Source organism: Telopea speciosissima, chromosome 2, assembly GCF_018873765.1.
Source record: "Telopea speciosissima isolate NSW1024214 ecotype Mountain lineage chromosome 2, Tspe_v1, whole genome shotgun sequence".
Lineage (NCBI taxonomy): Eukaryota > Viridiplantae > Streptophyta > Magnoliopsida > Proteales > Proteaceae > Telopea > Telopea speciosissima.
Genome location: NC_057917.1, coordinates 33,332,457 through 33,344,473, shown reverse-complemented (window position 1 = coordinate 33,344,473; position 12,017 = coordinate 33,332,457).

Genomic DNA, 12,017 nt, shown 5'->3' with positions numbered 1-12,017 from the left:
CCAAGCAATTGCACAATTATAGCTTAACAGCCTGTGTTTTCAATTTCTAGGTTCTAGGTTGTCTATTATCATCTAGATTCTTATTTTCACTCCAATCAGTCTTCTTCCTACGTCTACACACAACCATTTATGTTCTTGAGAGTTTTAATTCAGAACCTAATTTGTGGAGAGTAAATCAAGAGGTTATGTCCGGACTGTGGTCAATGTAGAACATCATTGCTCTGATACCACTTTGTCATGCCCCTATCCAGAAGTAAGATATTTTGCCACATTCGGTCATAGTCCCCTTTGGCTCGTGATCGAAGACCCTAGGCAAAATTTGGATGTAAACAATGCCCCTCATGAGTTTTACGGGACGAATTCACCTATAGTCCTCGATACTCATGTTAATTTGAAATTTCACCAATCAAAAATATCTTTTGTAGCGCTGACTATCAGATGGTATGACTTCTACAAAGCACATTTTATATGACATGTGGGCTAAATAAAAAATCGGCGCTCGAGGTTGTAATTATCTCTCACCGTTTCCCTAGGAAGTAGTCATTCTTCCTTTTTGGTTGAATACTTAACAACCTCTTTACTTAAAAACCCTTCCTCTACTCATCCTCTTTCACTTTCTTCTTCTTCATCTCTCTGCATCCTCTTTTTACCCATCCATCTTGAAGTTGAAACTAAAAATGAGTCAATCTGGACCTGGTGCGATTGGTTCCAAACCCATTGCAGAGCATCTTCAAGGGAGGTGGGTTGTGCTTCACCCTGCTGTGAACTTAGAGGTATTTACCCCTTGAGTCAGTCATTTTGCCTTGGGTCCTATTTTTGAGGACCCTACTACCACTGATTCCCTCCTGCAACTTCTGTCTCACCTAGAAGACCATCCTTACTTCAGGAAGGGAATACCAACCACTCTGAAATATAAACCTATCGCTGTGAAGTGACATTGGGCCTCTAGGTACACTAAGTGGAATGACTGGGTGAAGCGCATGTCTGCTGTTAAGAGGGATTCTTGGCTGAAGCTAGGGATTTATGAAGCCATTCACATGTCGACCATCCATTACCCTTGTGATGCTGACCTCCTTCATGCCGCCCTTCATTTTTTGGTCTCGCTCAACCGATTCCTTTCACTTTAGCTTTAGCATGCTGAGTCCCATCTTGTTGGATATTGGTGCCCTCCTAGGCCTCAAGGCTAAAGGGGAGGAATTTAATGGTAGCACCAAAAGCTCCCGGGTTGGCTGGGACCTAAACTTCAACAAAAAGTCCAGTTATACTTCATACCTGGCCATTATAGGAAACAAAATGTTCCGGTCAACAGATAGGAATATGTGACCTTCCTGCTTTCTTGGATCTGCCATTGTTTGATTTGTACCCAAGTCGATAAGATTACCAAGGCCTACCTCGGCCTTGCTAATGCTTTGGCAACTGGCCGGCCTATCGATCTTATCGCTTTTGTGCTCTCCTCCTTGTACCAGGGTTGTAACGACCTCGTGGAGTCTGGGTTTGCTCATGGTGGGGGACCCTTTTGAGTTCTTCAGCTGTGGCTGAGCTCCTACTTCCCTGAGTTCAGTCCTCCTCCCCGAGCCAATGACTATAGTCAGGTTCAAGTTACTCTGCCCACCAATAGTTCGATCTCTTATTGACTGCTTTCAGTTCTTCTTCTCACTTTTAGAGGATCGTCCCTCTGCTTCTTTCATCCCTTTCCATCATTCAGAGAGTCTACCTCCTTGGTTGCGAGAAGCCATTCAAGATCCTGTCAGGCATACGGCATTATGGGCTTCGTACCTGACATGCAAGGATCTTTATTTTGGAGTTTATCTTTAGCATACCAAAAATAACATGTGTAGCTCGGAGCCCTATAATCCCCAATTTTGGGCTTGCCAATTCTGCCTCATTCAGGCCATACCTGTTCCCTGTTTCTTCTCGGTCTCCAATGGTAGACCTGAGCATTCAATTTTAAAGGACTATGAATGTATTGTAGATATTACCCTGATGTAAGCTAGCTCTTTCTTCTTTTAAACCTTACCACTTCGTCCCTTTCCCAGCGGTAACCAAGGATTTCCTCTCTTGGTGGATGAAGTACTATTTTTCAGTCAGAGATGATGCTACTGACTCCTTTAATGATTGCCCATCCTCTACTTTTGGTCGAGATACCTCTAACAAATCTTCTGAATTGCCACAAAAATCGAGGAAGCGACTAGCCAAAGGCGAAGGTAACGCTATCTCTCCCTTATACCAATCCATTATAGACTATGAAGATTTTTTTGAATCAAGTACCATCAAGACTGGCTTACCATGAATGAAAGACACCGTGAGGCCGTTCAACGCCTGAGGTAAAGATAGTTACACGACTACATGTCTCTATCAGAGAATGCCAGTCGTTCGCGGAAAGGCCTATGAGTGGACATGAGGCGTTTTGAGAGAGAATTTGCCAAAACACTGGATCGACAGCCTTCCCGACCAAATGCCCATTTTTCCATAGCTAACATCATTCGACTGATGTCTTTTATTGCTGCCCAAGACGTGACTTTTTCTGGTCTCTACGCCTTAGAGCATGAGTTTCAACCAGAAAAACTTTGCGTTAAAATCCTTAGATACCGCAACTGTTTAGGTATCTCTAAACTTTTAGTTCTGTTGATTCTTCTGACGCTTGACTCTACTCTCTTCTTTTGTTTTCCAAACGTGCTGCCCCCAGTAAAGCAGTCCAGCAAAACCCCCACTAACTCAGAAGCAGCAGAGGAAGAAGAGGAAGAGCAGCCCTTGAAGCGACTTCATCGTGGACCAGCCAGCAGCTCCTAGAAAACTGTTGATGTGGAGGCCATAGAGAGCGATAACTCAAACGCTTAGCCATTTGCCAAGCTTCAGCGCCCTTCTACCAAGTCTGGGGCTCATCCAACTCGATTGGTCATAATCAGAAGCAAGCAGGATGAGGAGGCTGATAAGGCGACTCATTCCATGTTCTCTCGATCTAGTTCCAATAAGCCCACCTCCTCCATCCTTGAGACCGGTGCCCCCAAAAAAAGTCCTTTTGGGCATGCAATACCCTCGTCACCTTCCATCAAATTCAGTTCTGCCCCAGCTTCACCTGCTCCATTATCCCAGCTAGCGAGCCTTGAGAGAGAGACTCCTTTAGAACAAGTACTCCAGTCGGTGGAGCATGTCCGTGCCGACCCCCTTGCTATTATAGTTCATTCATCTGCATTGGAGACCGCTGCTACGGCCAAGTCTCTAAATTCCAGGTCCCCTGCCCCCTCGAAAAAAGAATAGCTCCACCAACTCCCTTCAATTCAGGAAGGGGAATCCTCAAGAGTGCCCCTACCAGAGGTAGCTTTATCTCTCTTTTCTCTTTTTCAAAAAATTGTCGAGTTATCCTAATTCCAGGGTTTTCTTCTGTAGGAGGGAAGTTATGACCCGGTGACTGAGTTACTTGATTCGTTGGAAGACCTTCTTGCTATAGAAGTTCTTGATGTTCCCATCGTGGAGGACGTTGTGCTTACTCCTGCCAGCTCCCCCGATGTAGTCTTAGTGTGGCAGTCTTTAGATGAGACCCACGGGCTCTCTATGGCGGAGATTCTTGACAAAGATAAAGCTCCTACCATGATTGATGCCCTACAAACCATCATAGCTTATCCCAAGACCGACTTCAACCAACACAGAGCTGCTGTGATCTTCATCAACCTACTATGCCTTATGATCAATAGCCTCCCTTTGGCCCTTCAAGCTATTAAGGACGAGGAGGAGAACTCAAAATTAAAAGCCGACAAGAAGGAGAAGCTCTGGTTGTTGGCCACAGAACTATGGGGACTCCAGGCAGTCGAGAAAGGTCTAGTGGCAGAGCTGGAAGCGAAGAGAAAAGGCCTTTTTGAGAAGCTGGCCACAACTCGGGAGGCATTTGCTAAGGCGGTTGCACTCAGAGCGTCTGAGAAGGAGATCTATAGCACGGTCTTGGCCACGGAGGGGATGCTGACGCGACAGGTTGCAGTTGCTAGGATGGAGATTGGTAAGGTCCAAAAAGAACTTGATTCAATGAGGATTGACCTAAGGGGGAACCTAGGTGGACTTTAAGAACATTTGACTTGGCCATCTTTTCTTTGAGTTCGGCCTTCTGTTATTTGTGGCCGACGTGTCTCAGCTTGGATGATTTCCCTTTTTTTTGCTTAGCTGCGTGGACAGTCATTTGCTTGGCTTAATGCACTACTTTTGATTTAATCTAGGCCATTCTGGATTCCTATATGGTGGGATAGTATTGCTTTAAGTATTTCCCATTCCATGGTCTCAGTTGGACCTAACCGTCTAAAGCCCGTAAGTGGTATGCTCCCCCTTTTAGCATTTGATGAACCACGAATGGCCCTTCCCAAGTGGGTGACCGTGTCCCATCCTTGGGGTCCTTGTGACCGATTGGTAGCACAGTCTTGATCACTAGGTCTTGTTCCTTGAATGCTTTTGGCTTTACCTTTTTGTTGTATGCTTTTGCCACTTTGGCCTTCTGGGCTTGAATGGGATCGAGAGCTAGCAATCTCTCATCGTCTAAGCCCTCCAATTCGGTCATCATGGCCTCGGTATACTCTTGGGGGGTTAGCTCGTATTGCCTTGATATTCTCAAGGACTTCACGGTCACCTCCATTGGAAGAACTGCGTCATGACCAAAAGTTAAGGCATAAGGGGTGGTCCCTGTCGCTGTCCTCTTAGAGGTCCTAAATGCTCATAACACTTCAGTCAACATCTCTGCCCAAGTCCTTGTGTTGTCATCAATGATCTTGGATAAGTTTGCTTTGATAACTTTGTTGCTAGCTTCTGCTTGACCATTGCTTTGGGCATAATAGGGGGTTGAAAAGGTTACGGTTATGTCGTATTCTTACACGAAATGAGCTACATCCCCTCCTGAAAATACGGTCCCATTATCACAAGTGAGAGTCTCAGGTAGACCAAACCAATGTATAATTTCATGTTTAAGGAACCTGATGACATTGGTCTGACTGACCGACTTCATGGGTATGGCTTCCATACATTTTGTAAAATAATCTATTGCGACAACCACAAATCCATGTCCCTGGGTTGAGAGAGGGGTTACTTTTCCTATTAAATCCAAAGCCCAACCCCGGAATGGCCATGGTTTTACTATAGGATGGAACTGAGTTGCTAGAAATCCCTGCATCAGCGCATGTCTCTGACAAGCCTAACACTCCTTAGCATACCTGATGCAGTCCTGGAGGATGGCAAGCCAATAATACCCATGTCGCCTTATTAGCCATCTCATTTTCAACCCTGCTTGATGGGCACTGCAAATGCCTTCATGTGCTTCGGCCATTACAAGCATCACTTCGTTCAAACCTAGGTACTTGAGTAATAAATCATCCTGCCCGCGTTTAAACAAATCGTCTCCCAGCAAAATATATTTCAGAGCTTGGAATTTTATCTTTTGATCAAACTTCGCACTAGGATTCTATATAAAGTGAACGACTAGGGATCTCCAATCTGGCTGTACCTTATCCAAGTTGTTGACCTCTAATGTCTCTTCATCCAAATTGACATGGGTGCCCTTCATTAATCCCTCGTCTAGGATAGATGAAAAGCTTTTCCGTTGAATGGTAATAGTCTTTTTCATCACTCCCTCTGGAATCATAGCACTTAAGACTGCCTGAGCTAGACAATTGGCCAAGCTATTCTCAACCCGTGGGACGTGTTTGACCGACGAATCATCAAATTGGTCTAAGTACCGTTGGGCCATAGAAAAATAAGGGAGCAATGTTTCGCTTTCACAACAGTACTCTTTAGCCAACTGCTTGATAACCAACTGAGAATCACCAATGATTTCAACAGTCCTGACACCCATCGAGCTAAGTGTCTTCAGACTGATTAGCAGGGCCTCATACTCGGCATGGTTATTTGAGCAAGGGAAACAAAGTTGGAAAGTAAGCTGGGTCTCCACTCCACCCGGAGACAACAATATAATCCTTGCTCTAGCTGAAGCATTGGTCAGGGAGCCATCGAACCATAGCCTCCAAGGTGATTGAGCAGCACTCCCAATCGTACTTTCTTCATCCAACTCCAACAGAGGGTGAGTGACAAGGAAATCGGCCAAAACATGCCCCTTAACCAACTTCTACGGCACATATAGCAACGTAAATTCGGTCAAAGCCATCATCCATTTCCTTATATGCCCCCTCATGATCGGCCTGGTGGGCATGTACTTAATGACATCGGTCTGACACAGGACATGTACCATTGTGGGTAGAAGATAATACATGAGCTTGGTACATGTGAAGTATAATGCCAGACCAAGCTTTTCAATGGGTAGATACTTCCTTTCAACATCAGCCAAAGTGCTGCTCAAGTAATAAATTGCCTGCTCGAAACCAGCCTCATTGTCTTGGGCGAGTAGACTTCCAATTGAATCAACGGCTGCCGAGATGTACAACTTGAGAGGTGTACCTTTTCGGGCGGCATCAAAACTGGCAGCTCGGTCAAGTACCTCTTTATCTCGTCAAAATCTGGTTGATGTTTAGCTTACCAAAGAAACTCCTCACTTGGCCAGAGGCGTAACAGTGGGGAAAATGCCCTAATCCGGCTAGCAGAGTTTGAGATGAACTTTCTAAGAAAGTTTACCTGCCCCAAAAATCTCTAGAGCTCCTTCTTATTTCTGGGCCCCACCGTCTGCATGATTGCCCTAGTCTTATTTTTATCTACTTCAATTCCTTTTTGATGAATAAAGAAACTTGGGGAATTCCTTGCAGACACTCTAAAGGCACATTTGAGGGGGTTCATTTTCAGACCATGCTTCCTCATTCTCTAAAAGGACTTGCGGAGGTGGTCGAGATGCTCGATCTGGCTTTTGGATTTAACTACCAAATCATTTATGTATACCTCCATAAACTTCCCTATCATATCATGGAAAATAAGGTTCATGGCCCTCTGGTACGTGGCTCCCTCGTTCTTCAAGCCGAAGGGCATGACAATCCATTCAAATGTCCCTAAAGCTCCTGGACATCTAAAGGCTGTCTTGTGCACATCATCCTCTGCGATGAAAATCTGGTTATAACCAGAGTGCCCATCCATAAAAGATAAATTTGGTGTTTTAAGGCCGAATCAATTAGCAAGTCGGCCATCGTCATTGAGTACTCATCTTCAGGGGTAGCTATGTTTAGATCTCTGAAATCAACATAAACCCTTAGTTTTCCATTCTTTTTCAAGATAGGTACCACATTTGCTAGCCACCTAAAATATCGGGCTGGCCTAATAAAGCCAGCTTGCAGGAGCCTCTCCACTTCATCCTTGATTTTGGTCACAACCTCAGGCACCATGCGCCTTGAGAGTTGTTTGACAGGCTTATACCCATCAAGTATACGTAACTGGTGTTCTACAAGATTTTGGTCTAAATCAGGCAACTCGGAATAGTCCCAAGTGAAGCAATCTTTGTATTCATATAACAAACTTACAATTGCACCTCAAAAATCAGGATCCAAAAGGCCACTAACAAATGTTGGCCATTTCTTGTTTCCACAGCCCAAATCGACCTCTTCTAGAGGATCTTGAACTTCGGCCAACGTCTCTTCCATCTTAAGTGGTGTCAGTCATAAGTCCTTCAATCCTATGCCTTTACCAATGGCTTCGCTGCTGTCCGCAGAATTTTTGGCCACATGAGCTGGCACTGGGGGCATCCACTGCTCCAAGCTATGTAAGGATAGCCTTTTTATTATCTCTAATGCTACGCCTTTGTCTCTGGCTGCTTTATCCATTAAAGTGTAGGTCCGTCAATGTACAATAGCCTAAAAAGCTTAGTTAAGGCTAGTCCAAGCTAGTTGGTATCTTCTGCTACAGTTGAAGCAATCGCCATTGCTGTCGATCTGCCATTCTCATCTTGACTGACAAACGTGATGGGAGTGATTCCCCCGCCATAAAGCTTTGCTTCTGCATGGCTTGCATTTACCAAGGACGGCCTATTATCAGCGTTTACCCATTCAATCTTCCCTTTCTCGTTCCAGAAAGCTAAGGCTTGGTGTAAAGATGATAGGATGCAGCTGTTGGCATGAATCCAATCTCGCCCAAGCAGCGCATTGTAATTCGCATCGGCATCCATAATAAAGAATGCAGTTAGAGACTCTGTGCCCTCGATCCTAAGATCAATAGGGAGGATGCCCCTGGGCTTGGATAATCCTCCCAGGAAATTTGTGACCGAGACGTTCGCTGATAACAACTCAGCCTCCTCTCGGTCTAGATGCTTCAACATTCTCAAGGGTAGTATGTTAACCGCAGTCCCGTTGTCTACCAGAATTCGAGAAACCATCTTGCCATTCATCTGAGCGTTGATATAAAGGGGCTTAAGATGTTGGGTCATTTCCCTGCTTGGTCTTTCAAAGACCACGCTTGACTGACTGGGCTGTTGTTGTTGTTGGTGCCCCTGGAATGGTAACGTTGGCTTATAAATCGACCAATGACAACTCATGGGTTCGAGCACCTTCAGATGCATGATCTGGATCTAATCCCATAATTACGGGGCCACCCTATTCATCTTCGAAGTCTTCGTCAACGGTTACTACTCCCCCGCATTCTACCTAGAAGATTTAAGGGAGTATAAACCATGTTCGCCGGTGCCTTTGTCGAGATTGGGACTTTGGCCGCGATCGTGCCAAATAATGTCTGAATGTATTGATGGAATTCTGAGTCATCGGTGTACTCTTGTTCTGAGTAGTTGGACGTTCCCTCTTTAGGAGATGACATCTTAGACTCGGTCAAGACCCTCTCTTTTGAGCTGGACGCTCCAACAGCTAACTGTTGTTCAATCTTGAAGCTTCCTTCCGGCTCCTTTCTCTGCTTAGAGGATGAGTACTCCACCTTGGATGAACTCTTCGCTTTCCCTTCTGAAGAGGGTAGTCTCTTTGTTGTGCCACCAACACTCGTCTTACCAGCGTCGCTCCACGGGACCCCATTCTCCCCCTGCTGGTGTCCCATTGGAGAGTCCAATTTGGGTTTTGGCCTTTGTTGTCCATATGGCCAGCCTTGACTTCCCCTGGGTGAAGGGACCATTCTGTGATCAAGGACCTCTTTACACTGGCGGTGAGTAGCTGCCTACTGTCTTTGCCATCTTCACCTCTGTGTCTTGGTCATCCCAATTACCTAATCGAAAGGAAACTTTGGATGTTTAGTGGTATTCCCGGTGGCTCCCTGCCTTCGGTTCTGGGTATCACCATCCTGGGTTGACCCTGGGCCTACAACTCTCTCAACGTTCCCGCTTGCACCTTATCCTCTGGGACAAAAACAACGAACTGCAACCATGCCGCGGTAAATATAGGAGGCCAAGCTAGATGGTCCTTTACTGAAGCACGTGATTTGCCCTTCCCTTCTGGCTGGCTCGTTGGGCTAAGGCCGCTGCCAACCCTCCAGCCGTCCAATCTCTCATTCCTTTGATCGATGTCCCGATCTCAAGAGATCGCCACTTAGGCCTCATGACCAAGGAATATGCGGGCCGCACATGAACGCAAAAATGCTTGCCAAGAAGATCCTCAGAATGGGATATTATTGGGCAACGATGGAAGCTGACTGTGCTGCCTTTGTAAAGGGATGCCATCAATGCCAGATATTTGCCAACATTATCCATATTCCTTCGACAGAGCTGCACTTGTTGAACACCCATTGGCCATTTTCTACTTAGGGAATTGATGTAATTGGGAAAATAACTCCCAAAGCTTCTACTGGACATGAATTCGTTCTGGTCGCCATTGACTATTTCATGAAGTGGGTGGAGGCTCAATCTTATGCAATCCTGACTGCAGCCAAGGTAGCAAAGTTCATAAAAGAAAACATCATTTGTAGATATGTTGTGCCTCAACAATTGATTTCGGATCAGGGCTTGTACTTCCGAGGAAAAGTGGAGGAACTCTGTACCAAGTTTGGCATTAAAAGGCATAAGTCCACGACTTACTGACCTCAAACTAATGGAGCAGTCGAAGCAGCCAATAAAAATATAAAGGTCATATTGTAAAAGATGGCCGATACACATAATGACTGGGCTGAGAAGCTTTCGTTGGCCTTGTGGGCTTATCGGAGATCAATTAGAACCTCTATTGGGGCAACTCTGTACTCTCTTGTATATAGAGTAGAGGCTGTACTACCCGTAGAAATTCAAGTCCCCTCGCTTCAAGTTTTACTCGACAACCAATTGCCGGAAGGAGAATGGGTGAGGGCTAGGTATGAAGAGCTCAACCTCTTAGATGAAAAAGGATGAAAACCATGGATAATCTCAAGAAATACCAGCAAAGAATGGCTAGGGCGTTCAATAAAGGGGTGCACCCTCGGAACATTGAAGAAGGGGATTTGGTCTTAAGAGAGGAAAGGGCCCCGATTCATGACCCAAGAGGAAAGTTTCGGCCCTATTGGAGCGGTCCTTATAGAGTCAAAGCCATATTACCAGGCTAGGCACTTCAACTAGCTGACCTTGATGGAGAAGATCTTCGGAGATTAGTCAACATGGATCAATTAAAGAAATACTTCGTCTAAGTTTTTTTGGAGTAACTTAAACTACGTTTGACCTGATTCCTCTCAAGGGATACGTAGGCAACCCAATGTGTTCGGGTGCGCTCTCAAACAAAATAATAATAATAATAATGCAAAAAAAAAAAGAGAGGGGCATTGTGTTAGTCCATGTCATAATCCTGCCAACCGGCATCCCCTGTAAGTGTGGTAAATCCCACCATTTGGCCTTCAAATCATCTCCTAGACTTATAGTAGATATAGGGTCGTTTAGAGCTGGTTATTAACTAAAGACTTATTCGTGTTCAAGGTACTAATAGGGTCCTTGGTGCAGGTAGTGTGCAAGGACCAAAGAAAGAAGGGCTAGATGAACAGTTACGCCAATGGAATCTTCGTATGCATATGGATGGTCCTACACTTCTAGATGACCTTCACTTGATGGCGCTGGGAAGAATCAGATGTCTTAGGCTCCATCATGATTTACTTAAAGAAGTTTCAAAGTGCTAGGATCCTCAATTACATGCCTTCCATTTCGGAAAGGTTAAGATAACCCCAACCATTGAAGAATTCCGGGCTTGTATGATGATACCTCCTCGAGGAACGTTGTTCCTCCCGATCATGCAGAAAAATCAACTTCTCCAGACACTAGAAGAATTCTTCGCCATGGACAAAAAGGGGTTAAAGCAAATTCTTAACTACGACAAGGTTGATGCATTGAAGATAGTAAGAATCTTTCGTAATAGCAGAGCCGAAGAAGAAGTCCAAGCCCGATGCAAAAAATGATCGTAGGTTTTCTATATGATTGGGAAATACCTCTTAACAACTCCAGGGAAGGGAATGTCTCCAATGATCACAGAAGTTGTCAATCAAATAGAGAAGGGTGTGACATCGTTCCCACAGTTCTGGCAGAGACTTTCAAAGGATTTGACCTCATGAGCCAATCTCAGAGATATGGAACAGATTTCTTCCATGGATCCCCAGCAGTTTTCCAAATTTGGTTAATGGAGAAGCTAAGATTGGTGGAACCAATTTCGTGCCCTCAACTCTGGCCGATGCATTATCAAGTAAGAAGAGAGACGCAGGAATTCTACAAGATCCAAGATTGGAAAGAATACTTAGATAAGAGGACTACTCGAGAGATACAATGGGATTGCCATTGGATGAGGACCAAGGTGGACTTATTAGAAGCGCCTGGATGCAACTATGTGAGGCTCATGGGTCTGACCCACACTAGTTTTTACATCCCTTTATTAGCATCCCCAAAGCAAGAACTACCTAAGCCAAGGAATTTTTGGGCTCCAGAAGTTCTAACCCAAGAGGTGGTGATTTTCATCTCAGAAAGCTGGAAGAAAAATGTTGTAAACAAGTGATATTAAGCTGATCCATCTTCTCTCTGAAATAGAATCTATCATAATAAAATTTGTGCTTCTATGAAAAAAGGAAAAGAGATCATTTTGGTATTGGACAAATGTATGTACATAAAAGAATGTATACAAATAATTCCAAAAGCAAAAAGAAAATGGAAAAGAGAAAGAATCTTCTTAGAAGTGTACAAAAAA